Source organism: Panulirus ornatus, chromosome 9, assembly GCF_036320965.1.
Source record: "Panulirus ornatus isolate Po-2019 chromosome 9, ASM3632096v1, whole genome shotgun sequence".
NCBI classification, from domain to species: domain Eukaryota; kingdom Metazoa; phylum Arthropoda; class Malacostraca; order Decapoda; family Palinuridae; genus Panulirus; species Panulirus ornatus.
In genome coordinates, this window is record NC_092232.1 from 53670200 (window position 1) to 53677481 (window position 7282).

Sequence of the window (7282 nt, forward strand, 5' to 3'; positions counted from 1 at the left end):
CTTTCCTGCCGTTATGTATGCCTAGTCTCTTTCCCCACTTCTTTTCCTGCCACTACTATTTTCGCCTAGTTTGTGTCCCCACTTCTTTTCCTGCCACTATCCACGCCTCGTTTGTGTCCCCACTTCTTTTCCTGCTACTATCCACGCCTCGTTTGTGCCCCCACTTCTTTTCCTGCCACTATCCACGCCTCGTTTGTGTCCCCACTTCTTTTCCTGCCACTATCCACGCCTCGTTTGTGCCCCCACTTCTTTTCCTGCCACTATCCACGCCTCGTTTGTGCCCCCACTTCTTTTCCTGCCACTATCCACGCCTAGTTTGTGTCCCCACTTCTTTTCCTGCCACTATCCACGCCTAGTTTCTTTTCCAAGGGACACCAAGCAAGCTCAGACTGCCAAAGCTTCTAGCACAAACGTCTTGAGCTGCAAGATTTACACTGTTCAGGCAGAACGACCGTACGAGAAGTGATATACCGATGCCCTAGCGTCATGCCTTCCAGGATATTCCATAAAATTAAACCCTCCAATTCACCGGCCACTTCGGGATATTCGATGCCAATTAATTTCGGGATATTCGGTGCGAATCTTCTGTCGTGGATTAGTCTGGTATTGCTAGCTTAGTGTGGCGATCCAGACCTCCCCCCCCAAAAAAAAGTCCCCTTTAAATCTAGTGTTTCAGCTCTCTCAACTCTGTCATGGCTCATCATCTACACCATTAGAGGAAAAAACTAATGAATCTTCGTCACGTAAGACACTGAGAAAGATGGATTCATATCCCGTCCATCTGTTTAGAATCCATTCGGAATGTGTTTGAATCTATAATTCACCATTTGGAATGATCAATAACATTAATTAACGTCTTAGTGTTAGGAACTGGCTACAGATCTGCATGGCAGGTGATGATGAACCCAACTGGGCATATTTCTTGCTTTCCTACGTGATATTCAAAGCACATAAACCATATATATATATATATATATATATATATATATATATATATCTTTTTCTTTTTTCTTTTAAACTATTCGCCATTTCCCGCGTTAGCGAGGTAGCATTAGGAACAGAGGACTGGGCCTTTTTTTGAATATCCTCACCTGGCCCCCTCTGTTCCTTCTTTTGGAAAATTTAAAAAAAAAAATGAGAGGGGAGGATTTCCAGCCCCCCGCTCCCTCCCCTTTTAGTCGCCTTCTACGACACGCAGGGAATACGTGGGAAGTATTCTTAATCCCCTATCCCCAGGGATATATATATATATATATATATATATATATATATATATATATATATATATATATATATATATATATATATATATATTGTAAAGGATCACAATTTTGCGCGTGACCAAGATATTCCTATGAGTCCACGGGGAAAATGAAACACGAAAAGTTCCCAAGTGCACTTTCGTGCAATAATCACATCATCAGGGGAGACACAAGAGAGAAATATAACAGTCAGTTGATATACATCGAAGAGACGAAGCTAGGACGCCAGCACTAGCTTCGTCTCTTCGATGTATATCAACTGACTTATATTTCTCTCTTGTGTCTCCCCTGATGATGTGATTATTACACGAAAGTGCACTTGGGAACTTTTCGTGTTTCATTTTCCCCGTGGACTTATAGGAATATATATATATATATATATATATATATATATATATATATATATATATATATATTTTTTTTTTTTTTTATACTTTGTCGCTGTCTCCCGCGTTTGCGAGGTAGCGCAAGGAAACAGACGAAAGAAATGGCCCAACCCCCCCCCCCCCCATACACATGTACATACACACGTCCACACACGCAAATAAACATACCTACACAGCTTTCCATGGTTTACCCCAGACGCTTCACATGCCTTGCTTCAATCCACTGACAGCATGTCAACCCCTGTATACCACATGACTCCAATTCACTCTATTTCTTGCCCTCCTTTCACCCTCCTGCATGTTCAGGCCCCGATCACACAAAATCTTTTTCACTCCATCTTTCCACCTCCAATTTGGTCTCCCTCTTCTCCTCGTTCCCTCCACCTCCGACACATATATCCTCTTGGTCAATCTCTCCTCACTCATTCTCTCCATGTGCCCAAACCATTTCAAAACACCCTCTTCTGCTCTCTCAACCACGCTCTTTTTATTTCCACACATCTCTCTTACCCTTACGTTACTTACTCGATCAAACCACCTCACACCACACACTGTCCTCAAACATCTCATTTCCAGCACATCCATCCTCCTGCGCACATCTCTATCCATAGCCCACGCCTCGCAACCATACAACATTGTTGGAACCACTATTCCCTCAAACATACCCATTTTTGCTTTCCTATGAGTCCACCAGGGGGAAAATGAAACACGATAAGTTCCCAAGTGCACTTAATAGAATCCATTACAGTAATCACTTGATACTGTCCATCATCATTCCCATCCACAGCAGCACCTCCACCATCATCATCACCAGACCGGTGGACTATTAATGAATCAATCGTTTTCTTCTCAAACGAAGGAAAAACGTGATGCCTCTGATGCTATAAGTTCGCGAGGCAATTGCCATTACCAGGGACTGACGACCTTCGACGTGAGTCAGATACTGGCCTAGAAACCCTGCGGAGGGAAGACAAGGTTTCCACCACTGTTGACAAGGGTGGATTTCCTACGTTACAGACCATAGGAGTCAATCATTTCGTTTATGTACGACATACTGTCCTATGACATGGGTCATACTCAGTACTCCTGGCAAGCATAAAGTGAGGAGTATCTTTTCTTAGCACAGATGTGTGTGTGTGTGTGTGTGTGTGTGTGTGTGTGTGTGTGTGTGTGTGTGTGTGTGTGTGTGTGTGTGTGTGTGTGTGTGTGTAGTTATAAAGACTAACTACACTGTTTAAGTGGGAGAAAGTACATATGAGTGCTAACTTTGACTACGAGCAATAAAGTTATTCTTTACTTCCAATAGGCTGGGTTAGCCTCATAGTGCTGACCTCAGGGCACAGGCGAGAGAGAGAGAGAGAGAGAGAGAGAGAGAGAGAGAGAGAGAGAGAGAGAGAGAGAGAGAGAGAGAGAGAGAGAGAGAGAGAGACCTGGGTGTGCCGAGGACCTGCTGGATAGGGCAGCCTCGACCCTGCTGACCAATATGTATCTAAGCCTCGTGAATGGCCTCGCTTCAAAGGGTGTGTAGCTCCGGCCAAAATGGAAAACCTTTTTTTTTTTTTTTACCCCCTTTTTCTGCGAACAAATTTCGTCTCCCATTTCACCCACGACTGTCATCTATTTCTTCCCGTAAGGGACGTCGAGGGAGGAGAGAGATATCTATCAATTGGTTCTGTTTAGAGACGTCTCTCGTGATATGAGAGACGAGGTCTTCGTCCAGCTCCTCACTGTTGATGTCGGAGGAGAGTCGTTCCTCTCGTGGATTGCTTTCACGTCTTCGAGATTGTACGACAGCGTCGTCAAATATGGCGGGTAAAAAAATAATAACAAAAGCTACAAGAATGTTGTTTTTGTATTTCAGATGCTCGGCTGATCCCACAATCCCTCACCATACATCAAGGTCAACATTTACTATTCAGTCAATACGAACTGATGATCCCACAATCCCTCACCATAGATTAAGGACAACATTTACTATTCAGTCAATACGAACTGAACTAAATGTGTATATATATATATATATATATATATATATATATATATATATATATATATATATATATATATATCTATATATATATATATATACATATATATATCCTTAAAGGATTCTCAAAGACGGACAATACATCTCCTTCCTCCCTTGTAACGTGTTATCGTTGGCTGTTACGTAACACAGGTAACAAGATACCTTCCTCTAGTAACCATGGTGGCTGAGGAAGACAATTAAGGATGACGAGGTATTGATGAGGTCAAGTACATGTATTTAAGACGGTTTGATAATACATCACGATTCTTCGTTGTATATCAACTGACTGTTGTATTTCTCTCTTGTATCTCCCCTGATAATGACGTGATCACAACACGAAAGTGTATATTCACGTCTGATAAGTCTAGTTTGATTTTCCCAAATACTGATTGAACAGTCATTTCTTTCTTCTAGTCACTAAAATCTTGTATTTTCTGGTAAAACGAGGAGGATAGAGGAAGCGTAACACCTTCCGCTAAATGCGTTGGGAAATGTCATTTTGCTGAGATCTATTTTCGGGAAGTTTTCTTAAAACCAGAGTCAGCGATCTGTAGGTAGAGGAAAGTTAGCAACGGGCTAAGACCATTGTCGAGCGGGTGATCGTGTGTGTGTGTGTGTGTGTGTGTGTGTGTGTAGACGTCCAAGGCACTTCTCAAACCAACGCCAGACTTTGTATACAGTCGCAAAGAAATGACAAAGTAGAGAGAGAGAGAGAGAGAGAGAGAGAGAGAGAGAGAGAGAGAGAGAGAGAGAGAGAGAGAGAGAGAGAGAGAGACTGGGATTAAAAGGAAAAATGGTACGTCCTTCGAGAGGAGCAAAAGGTTGGTTGCATCTGGAGGTGGGTGAGGATATAGCGCCTGCTCCTGCCTGCTCCTGCTCCTCACCTGTGGTCTACTGACAGCGGTGTGGCCGACCTGGACCTGAAAGATTATTATATTTCCGGGAAAGTCTTGAAAGAAGTTACGTTGGTTGGACAGAGTCTCCTTGAGAATCTCTTAGACAACTGTCCATCAAAGTGGTTATTGCTTTCGATATATATATATGTTTTGAAGTGGTTTGGGCACATGGAGAGAATGAGTGAGGAAAGATTGACCAAGAGGATATATGTGTCGGAGGTGGAGGGAACGAGGAGAAGAGGGAGACCAAATTGGAGGTGGAAAGATGGAGTGAAAAAGATTTTGTGTGATCGGGGCCTGAACATGCAGGAGGGTGAAAGGAGGGCAAGGAATAGAGTGAATTGGAGCGATGTGGTATACCGGGGTTGACGTGCTGTCAGTGGATTGAATCAAGGCATGTGAAGCGTCTGGGGTAAACCATGGAAAGCTGTGTAGGTATGTATATTTGCGTGTGTGGACGTATGTATATACATGTGTATGGGGGGGGGGGGCCATTTCTTTCGTCTGTTTCCTTGCGCTACCTCGCAAACGCGGGAGACAGCGACAAAGTATAATAATATAATAAAAATAATATATATATATATATATATATATATATATATATATTCCCCTATGAATCCACGGGGAAATGAAACGCGATAAGTTCCCAAGTGCACTTTCGTGCAATGATCACATCATCAGGGGAGATACAAGAAAGAAATATGAGTCAGTTGATATAAAACAAAGACATATATATATATATATATATATATATATATATATATATATATATATATATATATATATATATATATATATATATATATATATATATATATATATATATACGGTAACTGTGAAGAGAATGCCCAGAGAGGTACCATCTTCTACTCATCAAGGTAACTGTCAGCTTTGATGCTTAGCTGAAGAATGCTGTCAAGCGATATATTGATCCCGTGTTTACATCATCAACATTCTAAGCCTCGTATGTCTGTGAGGATGAAGGATACCCAGTACCACTGAATCATGGCAGGAACTTGGGGGAACTAAGAGCCCAGACTTTTCCCAGCGTTTCTCGCATATCAGCTAGAACGTAACAGTGTTACACTGAGTGTTCCAGTTTTGTGTTGGCTTGTCTGATTCCCTCCACGTCATGTGTTAGAAGAACGATCTTATAAGAAAAAAGAAGAATTGTATTCATTGTTTATTGTTTGACTGGGATTGCATATCTGCAGGAGAACGATTTCTGTTGTTTTTTTTTTTTTTGATGCTGTTGCAACAGGCTTTAGAAATGATACATCGAGTGTAGGAGAGCAAAAGCCGAGAGGGGAGGGGAAGGGGAGCAAGGAAGAGTGGGAAGTATGAGAAAGAGTGGGAAGAAATGAACGAGAGACAAAGGAACAAAGAGAAAACGGGAGGGAAAAAAAATATAAAAGGAATGGTAGGGAAGGACAAGAGAGAAGAAAAGAGAAATATGAGGGTATTCAGCACGAAGTCTCGACCGGAATATATAAAAAGAAACGGGGAAACCTGGCCCGTTGAAATGGTTTTCCTTATATATTTTCCTACCAACCCAGAAGACGAGGATGTGTTCGTAAAGCTTGGCAGATCAGACCAGCTGTGGGAACAGGGAGGACAGAACACCGCTGCTGTCTGCAGCCAACCATAACAGCCACCAGTTAGCTTAGCTACGGACGGAGGGCTACAGTTCACATCGCAATGTTGGCATCGATGATCCTGCAGGGTAGTTATCCTGCAGGGTGGTTATCCTGAAGGGTAGTTATCCTGCAGGGTAGTTATCCTGCAGGGTAGTTATACAAGCGGTGGGTAGGTGGATACTCGAGGTGTATAGGACACGTTCCCCTCTGCTCCAGGCCGGGGTGGAGGGATATATGTACACACACACACACACACACACACACACACACACACACACACACACACACACACACACATACAGATAGATAGATAGATGTTAACGTACCCCACCTGTATAATGTTACAGTGGGACCAGCTGGGAAGGGTACAGAAAAGCGAATGCAGAATTTTCCTGGGCCCGTCTCACACATCCTGCCTCTTTCCAACGCGACAATCGTTCACGTTTGACTTGGCTGTAACTTAATGACTTTCTGATTACATTCGACTGCTTCTGAGCAGCGAATGACTTCGTTAGGGGGATACAATCCTGTAATCACATGACATATACACTGTGAGTAGTAGTAATACCACTGTATTAGTCCACTGATTGCACTCATCATCCCTTGGTCAGCGACTGTCGAGGTTTTCAGAAGCGACTTAAAACAGATTCACATCAAGATTCCCACACACCTGACCCGTGTGGAGCCCCAGTACACCAACCACACCAAACACGTCCCCCCTCGCTGGGTTCAATTTGTTTAAGTGCTCCTCTCTGTTTTGCACTGTTCCTCTCTGTTTTGCACTATCTCGAAATGTGCAAGACGAACTAAGGTCCCTTTCTTACTCTTTATTTCTTCCTCCCTCCCCTTGTGCTACTTCGTAAAGAAGGGAACCCGAGACCCCGAGCCTTTGAATCAGATGAAATACAGTTTAAGTCCTGTCTCGTCTTTCAGGGCAGTATGTCTCGTCCTGATCTCGAACACACTGACGGGAAAGAGCGAATCGCTTTGGCCTCGACACAGGACACTCAGACTGTTGTCTTCTTTCGTGTGAAAACATCGATCTCGAGAACCGTGTCTCAACAACTTCGCT